This window comes from Amblyomma maculatum, chromosome 11 (genome assembly GCF_055883805.1).
Source record: "Amblyomma maculatum isolate TAMU_Amacu chromosome 11, ASM5588380v1, whole genome shotgun sequence".
In the NCBI taxonomy this organism is placed as follows: domain Eukaryota; kingdom Metazoa; phylum Arthropoda; class Arachnida; order Ixodida; family Ixodidae; genus Amblyomma; species Amblyomma maculatum.
This window is the reverse complement of record NC_139354.1, coordinates 71,530,858-71,556,759: the sequence shown is the minus strand read 5'-3', so window position 1 is coordinate 71,556,759 and position 25,902 is coordinate 71,530,858. Positions and strand designations below refer to the sequence as shown.

Sequence of the window (25,902 nt, the reverse complement as noted above, 5' to 3'; positions counted from 1 at the left end):
GTGTAGTCTTCGTGGGCTGTTAAAAGTGTTGATCTGTAGCTTGCGGAGGTGTACCTCCTCCCCTTCGTCTAGTGTTTTTGCCGGCGGAGGGTAGACCCGGCGAGGTAATCTTAAGTGCTGAAGTATTTCAATGTAGGTTAGCAATGGCGTAGGAGGTTCCACGAGATCCGCATTGGGGTCCTGGGGAGAATTCTCGGGCTGAGGCGTGTGCGCTCTCGTTTCCTGGGATGCCCTGGTGAACTGGTACCGATACTAAGTGTTTATGTGTGGGTTGGTAGCTACGGGTGTAACTATGGTCTAACTGCAGGATTTTAGCTGCTAGCGGTGCAATCCTGCTCCTGAGGTAATTGCGATATGCTGTCTGTGAATCTGTAAGCATGCATTCTAAGGTAGCGTGTGTTCAGCCAGGGCAATGGCCACTTTTTCCGCAGCCGTGTGTCTTGGCTGGGCAATATTAGTCCATCCACTGTTTGATTTTGGTGCACTACCGGAACGGCTGCCATTCGCTGTTCAGGACCCGCAGCATCGACATAGAACAAGCGCCCTCGCGCCCGCCGTAGTGCCTTGTTATAGCTTCCGCTCGTGCTTGTCGTCTTGGTTGTTAAAAATCGGGTGGATTGATAAGTGGCCTCACCTGCAAGCTCTTCATCATCATTGGCTTCAGGAGCTGGAGGAGGAGGATAAACATTTATTTGACGCGGAAGAAGTCAGGCAGCAGGGGCTACCGCTCTAGGTGGCCAGGAGTCCTTGGGCTCTGGCGACCTGGGTTGCACGCTCGATGGCCCGGAGTTGGATTTGCGGGCCAGAGCTGAGCATAGCGGCCTCCCACTGCTCGCATGTGGAGAGCTGCAGATCCCGCGGAGGGCTATCTCGTGGACAGGCTCACAGTATGTGGTCTAGGTTGGCCCTCTGTTGGCATAATTTACAATATGGGGTGTACAGGATATGCATGGGCGTAGGTGACAGGATTTGGGAAGGAATGTGTAATTTTCGCCAGGTGACCTCATGCGCCTTCGAGAGCGATTTGTGTCCCGGAAGGTATCCCTATTGCCAAAACCAGCGTCTCCAGTGCGAAACCAGTAAGATTTTCGCGCAGGTTTGCACTGGATCTGCTTGGCACGCTGCAGGTCTGCGATATTCACTGGAGCAGTTACGCGAAGACACTGGCTGCACTGGTGCGGTGGAAGAAAAACGCTGGGATTAGCCTTTTGACGCTGGCATCCGCGATGCACTGGGAGAAGCGCTGTATGTGCGCTGGGGCCGCACTAGTCCCAGTGCCCCAGTATAGCCGGTGCGGCCTGCGGCGTTAGCCGGAGTAGCATCCCTCAGGGGTCAACAGGGCAACAGCGTACTTTCAATCGACCATCGGGGGCATATGAAAAATATGGTTCAAGCAAGCTCTTTTTGCTGCGAAGTCGTTGCGCATTTGTAAGAAAACAAAGGCAGTATATTTTTTCTAGCGTTTCCGTGTTTCGATAGGTCGTTTCGAGCGTTTCGAGAGAGACAACGACCGCCGCGCCTCGATCTCATGCCACACAGGTGATTAACGCACAACTAAATCTGGAATTGAATAATGTGGGCTACCATGCATACCGAACTTCACAGCTGATCTTAAGGGCGCTCCAACACTATGATAACTGCCAAAATGTTCAATGCGGGCTCAATCGCAGGCGAGCGTAGCCTGCACCACGGCCCAGTATAAACAGCAGAAAGAAAAACTAAAACCAGGAAGAGAGTAGTTTACCGAGCGATGGGCCCATGAGAGAAAAAGCAACAACATACAGCGCTTGTAATACATAATATTTGGCGTGTTTCTCAAGCTTTTGCGCTCCCTCGGTCATCGCATTGCTTCCCGCAATGTTTACATACAAGTAAGGTTTAGTTACACGCAATTAGGGTCATCGCTGCGGCGCTTGCCGGTATAGAAGCTTGGTCGCACTTTTTTCCTTGATGGCTTCTACTAAAACTCCGTGTTCAGCGAAAATTACGCCTACGGTAGCAGAGCACCACCCAAGAGCCGGCGTTGGTAAATTTGCCAGCGATGTCAAACTCCACATGTTAAAATGATTCCAGTGCACCAAATAGCGCGCATAGGCACCCAGAACATTAGTTGCAAGTCGTGAGAGCAGACAGCAAGCTGAAATGATCAAGAAGTTGCAATTGTTAGAGCGGTAGCAATGGCCTGCAGACTGCGAAACATGAAGTCCCAACCTTATAAATGCGGGGTCATGACACAAAATGCAGGAATGTTTCCCGGATATCCAGTTCTCGGTGTGGACATTCGTCGGCACTGCCGTACGCCGCGTTGCGAAGATTGCCGGCGTTTCGGCCACACAGCAGAGGAGTGTGTGGTTACATACGCGGACAAGCTTCGGCACCGAGTACGGCCTCCTGACGAAGCATTACGGGAGCACATCATGGACGCGTCTGAGATAATTGATGCGTCTGGCGACCTTCCTGTCAGCGTTGTGGCCGAGTCCTGAAGTGTTACTCCACAGAATACTGAGGAACAAAATACTGCTCATGCGTCCGAGGGTAATGAGAACAACTCAGCGTCTCAGGCCTTGGACGAGATGTCGTGTCAAGCTTCGGACAAGGAGCCAACCGCAGACGATCCACCAATCGTTCCCGAACACCCAGCGGCTGTCACCGCGGATATTGTGACCCCTGTGGCTGTTGCTGTGCAACAATGTCCAGACCAGAGCCAAATTCCTGTGGCTGACGGGCTCGCGGCTGCCGACGAGCCGGTCTTGAAACGCCGTGCATCATGTGCCTCCGAGTCCAGTGAGGAGGACGATCAAGCTGGCAACAAGCATCGTCGTCGTGGTCGAGCGTCGAAGAACAAAGGGAAGTGCCGGCGTTCGCGGTCGAGGAGGCCTGGCGGTGGTTCGGAGGCGGCTTCGCCGTCTTCCAAGAGGCAAATGGAATTGTAGACAAAACTATGTGCTGTCAGCATGGCGGTCTCTGAAGAGATAGTGCTTGCAACTCTCAATGTACGGGGTCTTAGGTCTCGCCAGAGACAGATGCAACTTCGCCGAATTTTGCACAGCAGGCGTCTAGATATTGTGGCAGTCCAAGAGACGAAGATAGAGAGAGAGGAGGAAACCGAGAGGGCGTTACAGCCCTTTTTGGCAGATTTTAATGTCATTGTTGCGCATGCTGTGGCAGGTTGTTTTCGGCAGGTTGTTTTCTGTTTCTGCGAAAGACGCTGCCTTGTTCTGGCCTAACTTATAATATCGACGCCGAGGGTCGGTTGATATGTTGTGATCTTCTACTCTTTAGGAAGCTGTTGTAGCCGCGGCGAGCGAAGCAGAGGCAGAGCGACTAAGCAACATAATTGGCGACGAGGATGGGATCCCGCTGGACTACGTAAAACGCATCGCGGCGTTCGGGATCCCGCTGGACTACGTAAAACGCTTTGCGGCGTTCGTGATCCTGCGGTACTGCGTGAAACTCATCGCGGCGTGCGTGGAAGCACCGGCGTTCGTGGAGAGCGTTTGGGCGAGGCACAGGGATGGCAACGCTTGGAAGTTTCGACCAGTTCGTCGAGGACGGAGACGAGGATTTTGGGTCCTACGTGGAAAGGTTCGAGCACTTCCTAAAGGCCTCCCAGGTGAGCGACGACCTCAAGGTCTCGATGTTTATTACGGCAATAGGCAAGAGGGCTTACAAGACGCTGAAGACTTTGCTATAGCCTGAAACGCCAGAGGACAAGACTTATGCGGAACTCGTAGAAGTGCTGGGAAGTCATTTCACCCCAAAGCCCATGGTCATCGCAGAACGATTCAAGTTTAATCGGCGGTACCAGCATCAGGGAGAGTCCATAGCAGCATATGCAGTGGAGTTGAGGCGTTTGGCAGCTCCATGCGATTTCGGGGAATTCCTCGATGAGGCTCTTCGAGACCGCTTTGTAGTGGGCCTCTGCGACAGCGCAACGCAAGCAGAGTTGCTGAAGAGAAGCAAGTTGACGTTTTCGGACGCCTGCGACGTTGCGAAAAGCATCGAGCTAGCGCGGAAGGAAAGTCGGGAATTTCAACCGACCGGGACGCAAGGTACAGTCGACGCCGTACGTCATAAGCCAGGCGGTGGGAAACGCCAGCAGCAGCGTTCAACCGGTGCAGGACTAGCAAGGGACCGAGTGTCTGAATCGCCGGTCTGTTTTCGGTGTGGCTCAGCGCACGAAGCATCGAACTGCAAATTTCGCAAGTATCGTTGTCGTGCATGCAAGCGTTACGGACACTTGGCGAAAATGTGCAAGTTCAAGTCTAGAGACGCGGCTAATTCGGTAGCTGTGGAGGACGCGGATTGTGACCAAGTGTTGTTGTACAATGTCTATTCTTGTGCAGAACGCCCAGGGCATTATGAAATTTGTCTCAAGGTAGCCAAGAAGGATGTTAACATGCAAATAGACACGGGTGCGTCTGTTTCCATTGTGCCAGAAACGCTATACAGGAAATTGTGGCCCAGTCTACCTAAAGAGCCTTGCCACATAAAGCTGAGGACATACGGTGGGTCGCTGCTAACAGTCACAGGGAAGTTGACGGTTCCAGTCGAACATAATGGTCAGTGCAAGCAACTTCCGCTCATTGTCGTTGAAACCGACAACAATAGCGACATTGCGTTGCTAGGGCGTGACTGGCTGGAGGCTCTTAAGCTAGATTGGTCAAGTGTGCTTGGCGTGTGTTTAGACAAAGTTGCGGCGCTACTTCAGAAGTACGCAAAGGTGTTCGAGCCCACTCTGGAGCTGATCAAAGGTAGTCCAGTCAGGCTGGTTTTGAAGGAGGGGAGCAACCCCGTATTTTGCAAAGCGCGACAGGTGCCATTTTCTTTGAGGGAAACCGTGTCACTTGAATTACAGTCTCTTGTGAACAGGGGAGTGTTAGTCCCTGTACAGAAAAGCGACTCGGCGACGCCCCTAGTTGTTGTGCCTAAGGCGAACAACAAAGTCAGTGTGTGGGGACTTCAAGGTTACATTGAATTCGTGCCTGCGAACTGACTATTATCCACTTCCCGTGATGGAAGATTTGTTTGCAAAGTTGTCAGGATGCAAGTATTTCACAGTGCTTGATTTGTCGACAGCGTACCAACAGCTGGAACTGCATCCGGAGGCACAATCAATGGTGGTTCTCAATACACACCTGGGGCTTTTCAAGTACACGCGCTTGCCCTATGGCATCACAAGTGCACCTGCTATTTTCCAGTCTGTCATGGATGATGTGTTAAAAGGGCTTGAGCGGGTAAGCTGCTACTTGGATGATGTGCTTATCGCAGGTTCAACATTTGACGAATGTTTTCATCGAGTGGAAAGGGTGTTGGCACGTTTTCTAGAAAGAGGCATGCGATTGCAAACGGAAAAGTGTAAATTCTTTCAGACATCTGTCTCTTACCTAGGCCACATTCTGGACGACAAGGGCGTTCGGCCATCAGATGAAAAGGTGAAAGTGATAAAAGAGGCACCAAGTCCAAAAGATGCGGCACAGTTGCGAGCTTACCTGTGCTTGATTAACTTCTACGGGAAGTTTCTACCGAACATGACAGCTAAGCTTAAGCCTCTGTATAATGCTCTAAAAAAAAGAAAAGGGATTTCAGTGGTCACAGGAAGCTGAGCAAGCGTTTCAAGAAAGTAAGAGCTGGTTGACACAAAGCAATGTGCTGACATACTACGACCAGAAAAAGCCGATAGGACTAGTGTGCGACGCTTCGGCTTACGGCGTAGGAGCCATTCTTTTTCATAAGATTGGAAGCGACGAAAGGCCAATTGCCTATGCTTCCAGAACGTTAAGTAAGGCAGAGCAGGGGTATGCTCACATCGAAAAAGAAGCCTTGGCTGTTGTTTTTGGGCTGAAAAAGTTCCACAAATATCTGTTCGGGCATCGCTTTGAGATTTACTCCGACTATCAGCCATTGGTAGGCTTGCTCGCTCATGGTAAGCCCATACCAGTGATGACAGCAGCCCGCATGCAGCGCTGGGCTTTACTGCTTGCAGCGTACGATTATCGTTGGGTTTACCGCAAAGGTCGAGAGGTTGGAAATGCTGACGGTTTTTCAAGGTTACCACTTCCAAATCGCAATGATGTCTCGGATTATGCACATTTCTTTTCAGTTGTTGATGAAGTGCCATTGTCTGCTGTTGAAATTCAGAAGTGCACTCGAACTGACAGAGTATTGTCGAAAGTGCTGTGTTATACTATGAGTGGTTGGCCGCCGCATGTTAAAGATGATGAGTTAATGCCCTATTTAATTCGTCGACATGAGCTATCTGTAGATCAGCAGTGTGTTACATGGGGAAATCGAGTGATTATACCTCGTGGGTTGCGCAAGCGGGTGTTGCATCTTTTGCACGAAGGACACCCCGGGATGACGCGCATGAAAATGCTCGCCCGTAGCTTTGTGTGGTGGCCTCAGCTCACGGAGGACATTGAGCAGATTGTGAAAAGCTGTGACACGTGTCAGTTAACACAAAATGCTCCGCCACGTATTCCACTAATAACTTGGGGTTGGCCAACTCGCAGATGGCAAGGAATCCTTCTGGACTTTGCTTTTACCGATAACCAGTGGCTCCTAGTCCTAGTGGATGTGCATTCCAAGTGGACAGAAGTGTTCGTCATGCCATCCACCTCTACCGAGAAGACCATTGAAAAGCTGCGGAGTGTCTTTGCGTCCTACGGCCTGCCAGAAGAAGTAGTTACGGACAATGGTCCACAGTTCTGTGCCAAGAATTTCGCAGACTTTCTCCGCAGGAATGGGGTGCGGCATACCAGGACGCCACCGTACCATCCCGCATCAAATGGAAGCGCAGAGCGGTACGTACAGACCATTAAGCGGGACCTTTTGCGACAGGTTCCCGACGAGAGAAGAACAGGGATCAAGAAAACCTTGCAACATCGGGTTGACCAATTTCTGTTCACGTACCGAAACACACCAACCGCAACCACGGGGCTGACACCCGCGGAATTGTTTCTGTCATGGAAGCCGCGCACACGCCTGACCTTTCTCCAACCGAACTTGGGAAAACGTATGGACGACAGGTTCTACCAGACGAAAGAGAAGGCTAACGAGAGAGGGCGGTCATGGAGATCATTTGAGGAAGGCGACCATGTGCTCGTCCAAGGACTACGTCCTGGGGAATCGAAGTGGTTGCGAGGCGTTATAGAACAGCGGTGCAGTGCATCCACCTACAATGTTAGAATAGGGCAGGAACAGAGGTTTGTGCATGCTGACAACCTACGTCCGTGTTCGTTTCAAAGTGTGGAATCCGGGCCAACTGTGTATCCTTCTGTGCCTAGTTCAATGCCTGATTCTGTACCGGAAGAGTCGTCTACTAAGACCCCTTCCTTAGATACGTCTGAGCCACAGGATTCCTCAGCACCACAGCCTGCCCAAGCATCTACGTTGCGGGGACAGAACGCCAGTTCGCCTGCAAGGTCCACGCTGCCTGCACCACCGCTCCGGGAGCATGCGCCACCTCCGGACACGCCACCTCTTCGGCGCAGTGCTCGTTCTCGGAAGCCTCCTGATCGTTATACCCCATAGAGCTGGTGTAAAACAGTTAGGGGGAAAGGGAATGAAGTATCATGTGATCGCATTGTGCGCGATTGGTATGTAGTGTCACGTGATGCTGTGACGTGTGTGAATGGCAACGCCGTGAGGGGGAGCGTGGACTTGTTAAGAAGTCAGCGCGCAGATCGCTCGTGCGGGTCTCTTAATCTGTACGGCCCAGCATGACGAATAAACATGTTGCTTAGTCGCTCTGCCTCTGCTTCGCTCGCCGCGGCTACAACGGAAGCCATGGCGGATAATTAATGTTTATGCTTTTAATACTGTGACACAGCGCATAAGTTTTTTTGAACACATAGCCAGCTTACTTGACTGTGACCGACATCTTGTGCTAATGGGTGACTTCAACTGTTTTTGCAACCCCATAGATCGTTCTAGTCCAGACGCACGCAGTGACAGGAGTGGGGAACTTTTGTTCCGTGTTACAGAAGATGCGGGACTGGTTGATACAGGGGCATCCTGCCGTGCTTTTAGATCATTCACCCACATTCAGGGGCATTCTCACGCTCATCTAGACCGGATCTATGCATCTTGTACATTAAATTCCCGCTGGCTTGTTTGCGAAACTATACCGGTTTCGTTTTCCGATCATAGCATGGTAGTAGCCCCGCTCGGCGGCAATGACCATTCAAACTTTAGGCCGCAGTGGGAACTTTGGAAGTTAAACTCATTGCTGGTAAATGATCAACAATTTATCATTCGTGTGCGCTCACAGCTCCAATCATGTTTTTTCCAGAAATCTACCATTGTTCGCCGCTTGGGAAATGTTCAAGCAGGAAGTACGTGCGATAGCAATTGAACTTGGCTCAATTAAATCTTTCTACAGAAAACATCAGGAGGAGACACTTAACAAAACCTTGTGTAACCTGTATGAGCTAGAATGTGAATCCCCTGGATCATATACGGACGAAATTGCTAGTGTCAAAAGTCAGTTACAAAGGCATGATGCGGAACGATACAGGGGTGCCTTAATCCGATCTCGTGTCAAGCGTGCTTTGCACTGCGAACGGCCGACGCGGCAAGCATTGCTTGATGAACGTCATCATGCGACTGCAAAGCTGATTCCTGGAATTATGCGTAATGACACATTGGTTACGAGTACGAATGAGGTTACGTCCGCATTCGTGGATTATTACTCGATGTTGTTTAGTGCCACTCCTCCTGTAAGAAATTCTAACATCTCGCGTTTCACATCCCTGGTGAGCCCTTTATCAGAAGATGATTGTTCTGTAATTAGTAGCTCTTTCACGCAGCAAGAGGTAGAAGTGGCAATTGATCAATTACCTCTCTCAAAAACGCTTGGTCCTGATGGCATTTCCTCTGAATTTTACAAAGCTTTTAAAACTGTTCTTGTTCCTATCCTGCTAGATATCTTCGCGGTAAGTTTTGATCTAGAAGCCCTTCCCGAGACTTTTACAAAATGCTACACAGTCCTAATTCCAAACAGTACTGATGAAGAAAAATTACGGTCAGTAGAAGGCTATAGACCAATTACACTGGCAAATATGGATTACAAGATTTTCGCCAAAATTTTATCAAATCGCCTACAGTTCGCAATGTCGGTTCTCATTGGCCCTCACCAGACGTGCGGCTTGAGGGGCCGAGCCATACAAAGTAATGTACATATTGCGCGCACAGTCCTCGAATCATGCTCCTGCTCTCACGATCAGGTTGCTTTACTTCAGGTCGACCTCGCAAAAGCATTTGATCGAGTTCGTCATTCTTTCCTGTTTTCTCTTCTGGAACGAGCGAATGTTGGTTCTGTAGTACTGAAAGGGTACAACTTTGCTGTAGAAATTGTTCGACTCGCCTAATTGTAATTGGCCACCTATCAAACCCCATACCAATCAACTCTTCTGTGAAGCAAGGCTGTCCGATGTCTCCACTGCTTTTTGTTCTTTACTTGGAGCCACTTTGTCAGAGCGTTTTACATAACAGTAGTATCCATGGCTTCCCTCTCCTTGGAAATGAGGTTAAAGGTATTGCATATGCGGATGATCTTGCGTTTTTCTGCACTGACAAACCAAGCATAGAAAAAGTTATATCCAGCATAGAAGAATTTGGCGTTGTTTCTGGTGCTCAGATGAATCACTCCAAGAGTTCCGGCTTTTTGTTTGGTTCGTGGGGCTCAACACCACCCTTATATGCAGGAATTGAATGGTCATGTGTGCCACCTAAATATCTAGGCGTTCCACTGCATGCATTTAAGTCAAGTTCAAATTACTGGAAAGAGCGCGTTCCAGTAGTCCAGCGTTATGCTAATACATTTGTCCCCTATCGGCTTTCAATATTCGGTCGGGCTCAGGCCTGCAACATGTTTTTGGCGACAAAACTTTATGATGTGCTTCAGGTCCTCCACTGTGCTAGGCATTATATCCAGCGCTTTCACCGAATATTTGCGACGTTTATTTGGTCATCCAATTTTGAACCGATTCGGCGTGATAACCTATTCAGACCTGTTTGTGCAGGGGGGATCGGCTTAGTGCATCTGTATGTAAGGCAGTTAGTTGCCCGTTTCTTCTTTTTTCGTGATTGTTCACATCCGATTATTAGAGCGTTCCTACAAGTTAATTTCATGAATTTGCTTCCCGACTTAGTGGTTTCTTCAGATTTTACTGATCGCCCGCAGTTACTAGGATTTATGCAGGAAGTTTATGCTTCGGTAAGGTTGTTGACAGTACGATTCTCGAATGAGTACTTATATTCTGTTTCGCGCAAGATACTATACAAGGATTTGGTAGCAATGCTTTTTCCGCCACCACTGTATCGTTCTTTATACTTTGGCTTTAAAGGTCATGATGTGTTAGAAAGGGTGCGCAAAATGCAATTTCTCCTTGCACGAAAACATTTTTCTTTAAATTACACACCGAAGCTCTACCTGTTAACACATGGCTCCATAGAAAAAATATTTTTGTATCTTCTGTAAACTGCCGTCTGTGTGATGTGCCCGAAACTATTGAGCACTGTTTCATTAATTGCAAAGACGCAATTCTTTTTTGGGATGTGCTGCAAAGAACCCTAAAGAAAGACTTTATTCTAAACTCGTACAGTGTGCGGTATCTTGCTGTTACACAATCTGATTACGAACCATATGACATGTTTTTCCTTATTGGACTTCATAGCTTGTGGAAGACACGCATGTCGGATCGCAACGCTGAACCTTTTGTTCCACCTAGACTCCATTTTAGCAGAATGATGGTGCAACTGAAGGACACTGATGATGAAAATGACTTTCAACCTGATTGGTTTCCGCTGGTGACACGGTGCTTATTTTTGCCTGCCTTTTAAAAAGTTGTCTTCTGTTGTGCATCTCAGCAATGGCTGAATGAATTGTAAATAATCTGTGTACATAACCCTTTTTGTATAATAAATACCATGTCAGAAAAAAAAATGTTCTCGGTGTGGACGAGTGGTTAGTGTGCTGAGCTAATGATTGATATGTGCCTAGGGACTGAGTTCGAGGCGCGCATGACGCATTAATTTTTTTCTTTTTGATTTACTTTCTTTAGGTTTTTATGTATTTTACTTGTTTCGTTACTTTTTACTTTTCAATTATCCCATGCCTTTTTTTCTCCGGGGGAACAGTGCTGCCAGTGCGGAGCGTCCCAGTATGCCGCGTCCCAGTGCGCCCAGTTTCCAGCGTCATACTGGGACCATAATCAGGTACGGCGCTGGGGCGCTGGCACCCAGTGGCACTGGTTTTTGCAATAGAGATAAGCTATGTGTTTGTCGAAAGCATTGGGTAATTTCTTGATATGAAGCCATACGGTCTCTCGCCGACCTCATGAGGGGTTGTCCCACTGCCCGGCTGACGAGTCCTCGGGCGAAATCGTGGGCAGCCTCATTTCCCGGAAGGCAAGAATGTGCTGGTGTCCAGATCAGCTGAATGGGACGGTTTGTCGTCTGAGAGGCAAGCAGCAATTTTAGTGATAGAGGGGATATTCTGCATTTGCTGTAGTTCCTTATTGCGATTTTCGAGTCGCTAATAATATGTAGGGCGGAGGTCGAGCTTACAGCAAGGGCGATTGCCGCTTTCTCCGCTTCTTCCGGGTCATTTGTAACGACCGAGCCGGCCGTGAGCAGTTGACCTTGGAAATTTACAGCCACAATCGTGAAGGCACTGCGGTCCCCATGTTCGGCTGCATCGACGTATACAGTGCCTTGTGAGTGGTATTGCTTTTGTAGGTTTTTGGCAGAGGCTGGAGAAACCGGGGCGGCATCTTTAAAATTATTAGAGAAGGTGGCAGCCTCCCTACCATATTGGGGGAGATGGTGAAGGGTGGCAGTTCCTGGACCTACGGGGCTTGGAAGGTAGGTCAACGCCGCTTCCGGCGGGGGCTAGCCAACCACAGAATTTTATCTGTTGTAGGCCGTCATTGCACCCGCCATTGCTTCGGTGGTGGACACGGCTGTTGTTGCGGCGCGGGTCTTACCCTCTCCTTTTTTCTCTCTTCTCTATTTTTTCTTCTGTCCGCACGAGGCATCCACTATCCCTCCCACCTTCCTTCCTTTCCTTACAGCGCAGTTGAGGTGTCCACAGAAACAAGTGTGACAGTTACCGCACCTTTCCCTTCCTATAAATCAATCAGGAAGCGGAGGTGGCTCAGCTACAGATCCAGTGGCAGGCCAGTGTATTTTCTTTTCCTTCTTCCTACAGCCACAACAACAACTACCATGTGATTGTGGCGGTGAGCTCTTTTATTGCGCTTAAAAACAGGGGACTAGGCAAAGGACCGGTCACTTCGAGGCGGAGTTTCACGTTCTTCCACTTTCTTCTCGCTCTCCTTGGAGCCACACTGAGGAACAACCGATGTGCTAGCTTTGGAAGCCGTGTCCACAGTAGCGGCTGAAAGCACACCAGCTGCGTCAAGCACTTTCATCGCTTCCATTATATACTCTTGTAGAGCGTCATCGGGGGCTGCACACGATGCCGCAGCCTATCCGCATAGGTAACGACGCCTTCCTCTTTTTTTAGTTGCACTTACACTCCCACCTTCCTCCCTTCCCGTACGGAATGATTGATCTGTCTACAGAAAAACAAGTGAGACAGTTACCGTGCCTTTCCCTTCTTATAAATCAATCAGTTTTCGTGTGCGGTATGACCGTAAGCGTTGGCAGTCGTCACAACACGACGTACGGCAGTGCCTACGAATGTGGCCTACACGTTTGCATCGGAGGCATAGCGGTGGCCTGCTTAGTATTAAACAAGGTTCCGTATACCACAAATAGTCAGCAGATGTAGGACATTTCTAACGCTGACGCCTTCAGTGAGACACCAACAACCCGGTTCGGCGTTCTCAAATCTTCCATTTCTGCCACCCTACAATTTTCCGTCGAGATCGAAGTCATCTTTCCGTAAGCGTGTACCGCACGTATGAAGGCGTCTTCGAAGCACCAGGGAAGCCACAGAAACTTCAATTTCACAACTTTTGCTTCTTGGCCCACGACGACGCAGCAATGGTCCTTAACAACGAGATTACCGCAAGCGACCAGTTTCTCTTTCAATTGTGTTGATATGCAGGGGACGATCCTTACATGAAACACTTGAAATTGACCAATTGAACTAATTTCCTTTTGGTCCACAACATTCTGAAGTTAATATTTGAAGTCTTGTGCCCGGTACAAGCGCCCGGCAAGGTCCGCATACGAAAAAACGGAGTCCATAACCAACGTATCAGTTGGTATACGGGGCAATACAATACAGTACTCATTACTGCTGGCATTAGCCTCTGCCGGAGGCCTAATAAATCCTTTGAGCGGAAAATATCGAGAAACGCAACCGCTTGAAATAGCGTCTTCCTCCACGCGCCGGATAGCTAAACCGTCTCCATAATTCCTCTTGACTGCAGTGAGGATGATAGCGAGACTCCGCGAGTCACATACGGCGCCTTTCCTTTCCCGTAAACGATTTATAGAACACCGGTTAACTTTCATGAGTTCAGTGAAATACAAGAGAGTCAGGACAGGTCATGACATCGGTGGAAAAATAAAGTTGTAAACAACAAAAACATGCATATACGAACCCCGTCTGGTTTACCATCCAGGCCTCTGTGCGGCGTCTTCATTTACCACTTCCTCGAACGCCAATCATACAAGAAACAGAAGCAAGCCAAGATCTCTAGGAGGCGTTAGTGCAGGAGGCATCAGCGGAATTCGAAATGCACTTACAGGATAGGAAAGGCGCAGTATTTCTCAAAATTATCGGCGGACACATGTGCCACGTCATAAAAGAATGGAGGAAGTTGGGAGTGAAAGAAGAAAGAGAGATATAGCTAGGTGCCATAGTGGAGCCTCCAGAGTAATTTTGACCACATTTTTATTTTGAACATGCAGCCACCGGCGGAGAAGATGAACCCGGGGCAACGCCAATTCAATTTTAAAATATCGCGGTGATTCCTTGTAACGTATTTTCAAAACTTTACTCGCGTGTTCCCTCCATAAAGCTTTTAGGCCTCCGAAGAACGCTATTTTCTCGACGTGATGCCTTCCGAAGTTTTACAAATCTTCTGTTCACATGGCATTGTAAAAGAAATATGTTTGCTTTTATTGCCACGTTTTTCGATAAGCCATTAAGACACCTCTGAGGAATTTCATGCCTCCGTTTACAAGCAATGCTTCGGTAGCCATGAGAAGCGTGCGGCCAAGGTCTTTTGCGGCGGCAGTTGTCACCGAGGAACATAAAGCGCGCTCTCCAGCAGTACAGCGACGAGAAGTCACACCGGGGGCTGACACAGTAGCAGCTTCCGACACGGAAGAACTCACCATAGACGAGACAAGAACTTCCTTCCACATCATCTGACGAGTCGAGCAGAGACGCCAGCTGGAACATAGAGCAGCCGGATGACGCCGCTTCAACATCCAGCGACTCAACATTCCACTCCAGTGCAAGCAACACTTCGGACCTCACCGAGTTTCAGCGTAATCCGGTTGCACGTGGCTCCCGAGCGACAGGAGGCGACGACTCGACGGGTCGACACGACATGCCACGAAGTGTTCCACAGAACATTCGAGTGAACAGACTTGTGACTGACTTTCGGAAAATAGACCTGAAAAACCCACTCAACCTCCTCGTCGGATCACTCACGGGCGACAGCCTCATGGAGTGCGACCGCCAGAATGTGAGAAGGGGACACCCCGAGTCGGCAGACAGTGACGACTCGCCCAACTCGAGTAAGCCCAACAAAATTCCCAGTGCCCAGGCGCAGTCTGGGCACGACTTTCCATAGATAAGTCTTTTTATGTCCTTTTTCTTCCCTCCTTAGTTCAGAATATCCGTGTGCGCACTTTCATAATAACAATGGCAGCAATTCATCTTTTAACTCTGAATGCTCAGGGCTTAAGGAACCTGAACAAACAGAGGCAGATTCTAAACTTTGCCCGTGCTCGCAATGTGGATATTCTTTTCTTACAAGAGTGCAATTTTAGTTGTCCATATGATGTTCAATCTTTTTGTGATCGCTTTTCTGTTCATGCTTTTTTTACACTTACTGATTCACATATGTCTGGTGTTGGAGTTGTTTTCCCTAAACCACATTTTCGTCGTGGTGCCCACTGCGTATATGGTTTCGATGGTCGCACCTTGGCTGTAGATTACAATGTGCAAGGCAGACGCGTGCGCGCACTTGTAGTTTATGCTCCATCCCAGCGATCTTGCACCTCAGATTTTTTCGATTCTTTAGATACTTTTTTGTTGGACAATTATCCCACCTTCATAGTTGGTGATTTCAACTGTCCCAAGTAGCACACATTACGTGGCCCACCCGGGGCCCGTATGGGCAAGTTGGGCTTGGGTAACCACAATAACACCCATGAGGGCACCCTTTAGGGATCAAGCGGGCAAGCCCAAATTGGGCTTGCCCCTGCTTTTTCCATCTGGGCATCATATAGGCGCGGAAAGGGCTAACTGATTACGTATTCCCACATCTGGCTCTCAAGGGTCTCGCTTGGAAAATTTTAGGGCGGATGCAAATAAAATTTGGGCTCTGTGTAGGAAAAGCAAGGGGCTAATCTAATTGGGGCTGCCCACTCAAAAGCCGAATAGGCCCCGCATGGGCCGCAGCGGGGCTAAATACGGGTATGCCCGCACATTGCCTACATGGGACCCTTGAGGGGTACTTGAGGGAAGGTCAGACGAAAATGTGGAATTCATGCAGAACATTCCTGGGCTACCCAAAATAGGGCTGTCCACCAAAAACCTAGAAAATTTCCGCATGTCCGTTAGCGGGGCAGGCAGGTACTCCTTCCCGCTTCTGCCCGCATCGGTCTCTTGCGGGGCAATTTAGGGCAGATGCGATGCAAATGTGGGCCTAAAGCAAATCGATGACGGGCTAGTCCGATTGGGGCTGCCCACGCAAAACCCGAATAGATCCCACATGGTTTGCGGCCGGGCTAAAAAGCGAGCACACCACCATGCTGCCCACACGAGTATTCCTTGGGGTACTTGCGGGAAAATGCAACATATATTCGTAGTCCATGCGGTAAAAATAAGGTCAGCCCAATTGGGGCGGCTCATGAAATGCCGCAGTGGGCCCCAAATTGGCCGTAGGCGGGCATACCGCTTTGAAATGTCTCCACTCTATATTTAAGGCACCATTTTATTCATGTAAATCATGTTATACCGGCCACTAATTGCCTCTTCTGGAGGTTTCACATAACTGTCCTAAGCATATCTATGCAATGAATCAAGACTAGCTATGTTTACTCTACAAACTACGTTAATTATGCAGTATCGACAGAAAATATGCAACAGTAGTTGTTCCGCTTTACGAGTATGTACTGAACGACCTCCAAATGTTTCCTACGGCCTTATGATTCTGCACGCAGCACCGAAATAAATATTCAGACCAACATGTTGGGGTGATGTGGGCCAGCCCACATTATTGTAGTGTTGGGAATAAATTTCTCTCATGTTACTGAGTGTAGCATACAAGCAAAAAAAACAGTGCTTAATGTTTCACACTTGATTATTGGAACTTGGGCAGCCCTGAAAATGCCCGATTCAAACCATGAGGGCAGCACGTGGGTCAGCCCGAAATGGACTGGCTTTCGCAAATCCCGCGCTTGTACAATTCAGGTATTGGAGGGATTAATCGACTTTAAAATTAAAACTTTGATCAATTGGATGTCACTGCCTGCACAAACGTGGGACCCATTAATGATTCTGGTGTGCTGCCCACTTTCGTCTACCTGGGCTGAATGCGGGCAGCCCTATTTGGGCTGAATGCAGGCAGCCCCATTTGGGCTGCCCGCACGGATACAGTTTGGGAGCCATCGCGGCGAAGTTGGGCAGCCCACGCGGGGCCGCTCTGGGTACGTGTTGCAAATCCCGCATGGGGCCCGTATGGGCTGCCCTCACGGGCCCAACGCGGGCCCCCACGTCATAGCCCACTTTGTGCTACTTGGGGTGTTATAGACCCTTACAGGGATGTTAGCGGTAGGAGAGAAGGTACGCCCTAAGCGGGGCCCAAATGTTAAAACAACTGGTACATAATTTCAAACTGAGAGATGCTTGGATAGAGTTTCACGGTGAAACGTTCGTTGCCACAAGACAACGAGGCCGGAATAAGAGTCGACTAGACCGCTTTTACTTCCCAGAGAATCTCATTAATTATGTCACTAGTTGTGAAGTCCTTACGTTCCCACCCGATGACCCGCGCATCTGCGACCATTACCCAGTTTAAGTGACACTCCACTTCAATCACCCTGTCCCACCTAGGGACCAGTGGAAAATGGACTTGATATTGGCCCACGACCCTCAAAGCGTAGCTTCCTTGAAAGAAGCCTTAGCAGGAACGTGCAGCCACGCTCCTCAACCGAGTAGCTGGGACGCTCTAAAGACCATACGCGAACGGAGCTCATTAAAGCAGGTCGAAATAGAAGGGCACGTTTAACTGCCGAAATAAATGATGCACCTCGAAGGACACGCATTGTGCGACGGGGCGTGCCCCTCACGTTCACAATGCATGACTATCTGAACCAATTGCAAGCCCGCTATGAACTCTTACTTAGACTCCCGTACTGCGACGCAGACATACATCAATGAAAGGCCGATCGCAGACCCTTCTGTACTGCGCTGTGTTCGCTGTGGCTCGTTAGAATGTTGAGAGGTGATCCCTTTCGTTCAGTTGCGGGACGGAACACAGTCTGATCATGCTGATGACATTGCAGCCGTTTTTAGTGCGCGCTTTACGCACTTATTTACAACAGAGTGCAGAGGTTCTGCGAGCCAAAGTACAACCATAAGCGATTTTTGCACAGGCAGAGCCTGCATTCCTGAGGAGATTCGTGATAGTCTGTGTGGCCCAGTCACCCTAGAGGAGCTGAACTTTATGCTCCAATGGATGAATGCCTCTGCTGCCGCAGGCCCTGATGGGCTACCACATATTTTCTACAAAACTTTTCTCACCGAAATATACGCCCACCTGCTTTCAATGCTTAATGGACTCCTCACTGATGGGCTTCGGCCAGAATCATTTCGTGGAAGCAAAGTTATGCTCCTCCTGAAAAGTGGAGGTGTACAATCCGACCCGAAAGCATGGAGGCCCATTTCATTACTCAATTCAGACTATAAAATACTTGCCGCCATACTGGTGCATCGCATATCATCCCGTCTCCCCGAACTGATAAGCAATGTGCAGACATGCTGTGTACCGGAGCGCACAATGTTTTCTTCTTTAGCTCTAACCCGTGACCTCTTCACGTATGCCACACGAACGCAGGTCTCGGGCGTATTTGTTTCCTTAGACCAAGAAAAAGCGTTCGATCCGGTAGAGCGAAACTATCTGTTTGAAGTACAAGAATGTTTTGTATTCCCTGCGGATCTGATCAATGTCCCAAGACTCCTGTACACAGACTTGGAAGCCAGTCTCGTGATTAACAATAGAATCATTGAACCCCTCCCCGTGCGCCGCGGCATACGACAAGGATGCCCATTGTCCTCAAACCTGATTGTCCTTTGCATAGAATCCTTGCTCCGCCGGATACAATGTTGCAAGTCAATACGGGGCTTTCCCATCCCAGGCCAAGGCGAGATCAAGGTTGCAGCATATGCAGATGACGTATCCCTGTTCATCAGAGATATTGACAGTTACAGAGCCTTCCTGCAGCTCTTCCACACATATAGCCTCCTGTCGAGAGCACGTCTCAACCCAGCTAAAAGCCAAGCTCTCAGCTTTGGGTCTTTTAGGGGTGACTTCCCAGACGGAGTGCAGTTTGTAGATGGTGTCAATGTCCTGGGCGTCACGTTTTTGGCGTCCGGAGAAGTAGCCCGCACCACCTGGAAGGAAATAAAACGCGAAGCTGAAAAGCGAACAGAAATAGCCAAAACCTTTCACCTACCGTTCTCAGAACGCGCATACCTGATCAAAACTGCCATCATAGCATCTCTTTTCTATGTTGCCAAGGTAACACGTCCTCCTCGTCGAGTCCTTCAGAGTTTAGCCACCCTGTGTGGCTTTTTTTCTGGGATGGTGATGCGGAAAGCGTGGCAAGAGTTTTTGTTCGACTCCCTACCAACATGGGAGGCTTCAGCATCACAGATCTTGATGTCTCGTGTTGTGCATTGGCCTTGAAAACCATGTGGGACCTGATTTCTTACACAATGTATCGAGGCAGTGAGCTGTCCTCATACCTAATCGGTATGTCGCGTCTTTTCTTTGATCTTCCTGTTCGAAAGGGCCCGGCGACAGAGAGACCGCCACCCTTTTACATGTATGTAATTAACTCATTGCATTTCTTTAATAACACGGTGCCTGAATGTGACCCTAGAGAAATGACTGCGAGCGAGCTTTGTGAAGGTGTACCGCTCCAAGCTCTTAACGATGACCAATGCAGGAAAATGCGCAAAAGAAGGCGGATGAATCGCATCATTGTTTCCCTCCCAGCAGATGTAAGAAGCTTTACTTGGCTCCGGCAATGGGAAGCGCTACCCACGGCCGATCGTCTTGCGGCGTGGGGCGTGGCGCCCTCCGCCTCATGCCCGCAATGCGGTCGCACCGAAACTTTAAATCACGCCGTCTACGAATGTCAGGTTGCGCGCATTTTTTGGCGCCTTGTAAACCGAATGTTTCCGACACACATTCAGTGGTAAAGCCGTCACCGAGATGTCTGCCGAACTCATCATGTGCATTGGCGCTTTAGTACTCTGGAAGCGGAGAGGATATGTGCGTCTACAAGGACGCCCACAGAGAGCCATGTTCCCTCTGCTCCATAGTTTCTGAACTCTTTTATTGAGGCATCTAAACGAAGAACTTGTAATGCTCGGGGAGGAGGCCTTCCTCCTGCATTGGCCAACGCACTTCATTTCCATTGTTAATGGAAAAGTGACCGCGTCCATCCTTCCTTGCTAGGAAGGTGGACGAGTGTTTGCCTGTATTTCTATCTACTTGCATATCCTCTCCTCGCGTTGTACGCAAGATGCTGCATAATGTCAACATGTGTAAAACACCAGTAGGATGTAATAACCAAATAGCACATTTATATGCCTGAATGCTCATTGTATTCTTGTAACATTTTTGTAAGTGCCCTTTAATGCTGTGTCAGAAGATCATCATGAAGCCTTGTCCTGTACCAGGACCTTTAGTACCAGTAAAATTCTCTTAAACGAGAAGCATTCCTAGATCGTCCGAGAGATATGTTTGCTTCCCTAATGCAAAAACCAGTGCCACTGGGTGCCAGCGCCCCAGCACCATACCTGATTATGGTCCGGGTATGACGCTGGAAACTGGGCGCACTGCGATGCGGCTTACTGGGACGCTCCGCACTGGCGGCACTGTTCGCCCGGAGGAAAAAAAGGCGTGGGATAAAAATTAAAAAGTAACGAATCAAGTTAGGTACATAAAGAAACATAAAAAAAAGAAAAAATAGCGCACCAAGCGCGCCTCGAACTAAGTCCATAGGCACATATCAGTCACTACCTCACCACGCTAACCACTCGACCACGCCGAGATTTTTTTTTCTTTATTGCATAGAAAAAACTTCCGTAAAAAGGGACAACAACACTTACTTAAACATGTCCTTGTCTAAAGTTACCGGGCTGCTTAATACGAGCCCGTCATATCCCCAGCCCGACAATGCACAATCATCAGAACATCAAACGTCTGGGAGACATACACATGCGTCTAGATACGGCATCCAGTTTGGAGGTTCTTCACGTGCAGCATATACACTTCTCACCGAGCCACACTGCTTCCGAAACACGGGTTTGGACGATCTTGGTGGCTCTGCATGCCTGTCGATCATGCGGCTTTTCCAAAGGCTGAACAGTCCCATCAACACAAATAGATCGTAAGGCACGACAGAGTTTTTGTCAGGAGGCAAAAATCTAATTGTATAAGGCGTAATTTCAATGTCCTTTTTTAAGAGTTCTTTGTAGTATGTCCCAAAAGAACATAGCATCACGGCACAGAATAAAACAATGATCAATTGTCTCAGGTACGTTACAGAGACGACAATTTACCGACCAGGGCACAAACATCTCCCTATTGTGAAGAAATGTCTTGACAGGCAACGTCGCTGTATGTAATTTGAAAAAGAACGTTTTTGCAGCGGCCTGAATGCACATTTACCTAACACGCTTTAGAACAGTGGTATCCAAAAACCCCAGATAAGGCTGCCGATACAACGGTGTAGGGAACAAAGACTCAGTGAGAGCCTGGGTCATCTGCTTTCTCGAGAGGCTATACAGGTAATCTACAGAGAAACGCACAGTGAGAAAATTGAGTGTCAGCAGCCTCCTTAAGGAATCCCCATAAACGCCCCTCACGAGTCTGCCCAGTTGGTGCGAATAAGTAAGGCAAATGTGGACTAAGACGCCTAATGAGCACAGTTACAAGAAACAGATGGTTTGCGGATTTGAAAAAGAAAAAACGGGAAACAAGTTGATCCACTCCACCAGACTCTAAGGGAAGGAACAAGTTGTCTCGCCGCATGGGCTCCCATTGAGAGCGCCACACAAATGTTTCAAATATTCTGTTTATAACTTGTAATTTCCTCCTCGCACAATGCAGGACTTGAAGGACGTACGCAAGCTTTGCAAACAAAAATATGTTACAGAACTGTGCCCTAGCAAACACTGAGAGTTCCCTACCCATCCAAGCCTGCGTTTGTCGCCGCATAGGTACGATTTGTGAATCCCAGTAGGTTGCGCTGTTACGAACTTGGTGCAGCGTAACCCCTAGGTACTGAAGAGGACTACAGTCCCAGCATATGCCCCTAAACTGGCTTGGTCTAGTGCCCCAGTGTCCCAACCAAAAACCTTTGGATTTATCTAAATAAAGGGCCGCGCCTGATACATCGCAGAACTCTTCAGTCAAGTGTAAAGCCTCAAGTACACTCTCTTTGCCCGAACAATAGAGGGCGATATCGTCCGCGTAAGCTAAAATCTTAACTTCACATTTAGCCAGAGAGAAACCACGGATGGCTGCACTGTTAATTCTACTGAGATAGAGGGGTTCCAGATATAAGCCAAACAGCAGTGGAGACAGTCGACATCCTTGACGAACAGATTATTTCAGTGGTATTGGTTTCGTTAGCTCCTGATTAACAATTAGTCTTGTATACGAGTTCATATAGCACAGCCTTATGCCTTTGAGCAAAACGTCACCAATGTTTGCATTCTCCAAGACCGCGAACAAGAAATTGTGCCGAACTTTATCAAACGCCTTCGCCAGGTCAATTTGAATCAGAGCTACTTGTCCTGTCTCATCTGATACTGTCTCGATTACTGAACGTGCAATATGGATGTGTGTTTGAATACTGCGCCCTCTGATACCCCATACCTGATTCGAACCTATCAAGTCTATGATAACCAGCTGCAAACGAGAACTAAGGACCTTGGCAAAAATTTTGTAATCAACATTACAGAGGGAAATTGGACGATATCCTTCAACAGTTTTCATTCGATTAGTATCTTTGCTTTTGGGAAATAATATTGTGTGGCCTGAATAGAAAGTGGGAGGCAGGAAACCCACATCATAAGATGCTTGGAATACTTCCATCAAAACAGGCGTTAGGCAAGGCGAAAATGTTATATAAATTTCGCTAGTAATACCATCTGGCCCAGGAAATTTCTGGTTCTGAAGGTCTGAAATGGCTGATTTAATTTCATCCAAAGTGATGGTCCCTCTCCTGCAGCACACTTCTCATCGTCTAGTCGAGGAAAGTTCTCAAGCAAGGAATTATAACGAAACCCTGATTTGGATCTTTACAACTGCCGAACAGCTTGCGATAATAATCATAGAAAGCAGCAAGAACACTAGGAGCATCACTATATGTGCAATCACCATACTGAATTTCCAATATATCCTTCGTAAGGGCATTCTCTCTTTCATCACTGAGGGCCCGAAGTGAAGGTTGCTCGTCAAGAAGCCTTCGAGTCCTACATCTTATTAGGGCCCCCTGTATCTTTCCGTCGCAAATTGTTGAAGGTCCGCCTTTACGTTATTAATTTTTTCAACATAGACACCCGGGCTAACCCTCTCTAGCACATGTAGCTCAGTTAGAGTGCGCCCAAGCTCACGAAGGTGGTGTCTCTTTAGCAACGCGATTATTGCAGAGGCTTCAATTGCTAAGTTTTTGGTTTCCTGTTTAAACAAGTCCCATTTTTGAAAAACTGACAGATCATGGCGCGACCATATGTCTTTCAAACAAACAAGTACAGTGCGCTTAAAGATTTCATCTGAGAGCAGACAGTTATTCATTTTCCACAGTTCCCACCGAGGGTGAAGTATCTGCCGACTGTACCTCCCTACCTGAAGAGACACCATACAATGGTCACTGAAGAAGATGGGCCGCACCCAGTAACCAAACACATTTGCTAACGTGTCTGCAGAAACATAAATTCTGTCAAGGCGGGCATTAGAGGAGAACTGAAAATGAGTGAAATGAATACTGTCGCCTTTTGCCTGCCCCACATCCACTAGGTTATATTCACAAGCCAAATCGTTAAGTAATGCAGCACTAGGGTCATATCTCTTACATAATGCTGATCGGTCCTCATCCCTACAAACACAATTAAAATCTCCCAACAACATAATTCCGCGATCTGTGCACAAATGATTAACTAATGAAAGAAAAAAATGCCTTCTGTCTCGCTGTTTTACAGGGGCGTAAACATAAATAATTCGCCACTGCACACCCGAGATTGTGACGTCACAGCATATAAGTCATCCCTCGTCATCTATGCAATAAGACATGGCTGTCATCTCTAGTGTTTTGGCCAGGAATAGCATACACCGTCCGGACAAGTCTCTAGCGTGGCTAACAATAATGTTATATTCCGGCAAAAGCGGCTCAAGAGCAGCTTTCGTCTCTTCATCGGCGGACAACTTTGTTTCCTGAAATACTGCTACAGACACACTCCATTTCTTTAACAGATGTCTTAACTGCTGCTGTCTCCGACGATTACGCATACCCCTGACGTTAAGGGTAGCGACTTGATATGCTGCGATGCTAGCCAGTTTTGGTACTAGTCCTTTTAAACATCATCCCCTGGAATGGGGTGTCCCTCCTGCAAATTGGCAGCCTTTCGGGCAGACATCGCCCTCCTCTTTAAAGTCACCCTTCCTGTGGCCTCTACACAGTGTGCCTTCTGGTCAGCACCATTGATACACACCTCATCATCTTCGGGACGCTTCTAAGGCACTGTGTTGTTCATGTCCTCCTCTGAGACACCCAAGGCTTCGGCCCACGAACCTGATTAAAGCACATCGCTCGCTGCCACACTGAAAGCCGACAGAGAACCGGACGCACCAGAGATCGGCGCCACACACGGCTCACTGTTACCCTCCAACGATGAAGGAGAATCAATGACGAAGCAGGATAGGCGAGCGTCCACTGGCAGTATCTTCTCCACTGACTCCACAGGAGGCATATCCAGACGTCCTTCAATGACAAGTGGTTCTTGGGCAGCAAGCGCCGCACTCTGAGTGGCACTCACAGGCGGGCCCGGGCCCGGCGGTTTTGGCTCTGGAGACGCTGGTCCTTGATGGCCAGTCACTGCAGATTCTTCTGAGTTGATGTGAGGTGCAGAAGGCTTCTGGTCCCCATCAATTTGAGGTTCACGACCTAACTCACCAGTTACATCAACAACCTCTGACACATCCATGATATGTTCGGACGCCACGTCATCTTCTCGTGACCACTGGCCTTGACGCAGTCTATCGGCATGACTTAATACACAGTTCTCCACAGTATGGCCAAAGCGCCGGCACTGGGTGCATCGAGGCGTTCGGCACTGACGCCGTACATGACCTACCCGGCTGCATCGAAGACACAGTGGAGGTCTCCCTGGTATAAGCACTAATGCCTGCACCCCATAAACATTAAGACTGTGAGGAATTGTACTTGCTGACACTCCGTCCTTGAGCGTGAGGGAGATTTCACGGTTCGCCTTTTCCATGTGCTCCATTCCTGGGCATCGCCACTTTTCACGCTCCACAGATTGAATCGTTCCATAAGGCTCGAAAGCTTCCACAATCATCCGGTGCTCCATATAGCGGGGAAGCCAAAGGAGCTTAACCTTGACATTCTTTGTATCCGGGTCGAACACCATGCACCGAAGTCCTTTCACAGGGAACTCTGCTTTGTTAATTAGCTTCTGCTTTGAAGAACTACTCTCGCAGGTAACCATCCACACGTGGGTCATTTGGTATTCACCAATGCACAAAATTTCCCGGAGGTCCAAAATCTGTGCAAGTGCGTCTCGAAAGTCAGGTGCTCGGTACGGGCGACCCTTAAGGTCGGCATGCAGGAAAACGGTATTAAGGACAACATTACCGGTGGGCAGGTATGGAAGGACAACTTTGTACGTTTCGGTAGTGTCCTGAGGAGTCGAAAGACCTCGGCCAACGGCCGATGCGCTGTTTCCAGCAAGCAACATTTTCAGGCTCAGCCGCCCCGAACGCCCTTCTTCTTCCTGCCACGCCGAGAACTGGATTTTCTATAAACATTTCTGCATTTTATGTCATGACCCGCATTTATAAGGTTGGGACTTCATGTTTCGCAGTCTACAGGCCATTGCTACCGCTCTAACAATTGCAACTTCTTGATCATTTTAGCTTGCTGTCTGCTCTCACGACTTGCAACTAATGTTCTGGGTGCCTATGCGCGCTATTTTGTGCACTGGAATCATTTTAACATATGGAGTTTGACATCACTGGCAAATTTACCAACGCCGGCTCTTGGGTGGTGCTCTGCTACCGTGGCCGTAATTTTCGCTAAACACGGAGCTTTAGTAGAAGCCTTCAAGGAAAAACGTGCGACCAAGCTTCAATACCGGCAAGCGCCGCAGCGATGACCCTAATTGCGTGTAACTAAACCTTATTTGTATGTAAACATTGCGGGAAG

At 48.6% G+C, this 25,902-nt stretch overlaps 1 protein-coding gene and 1 pseudogene across 1 annotated transcript in view; both read left to right on the top strand.

Annotated features, from left to right (window-relative positions):
• LOC146174139 (female-specific histamine-binding protein 2-like) overlaps positions 1 to 25,902 on the top strand; it is a 115,720-nt gene that overhangs the window by 28,557 nt on the left and 61,261 nt on the right. The window lies entirely within an intron of this gene.
• Positions 3,434 to 14,783, top strand: LOC146174140 (uncharacterized; annotated as a pseudogene).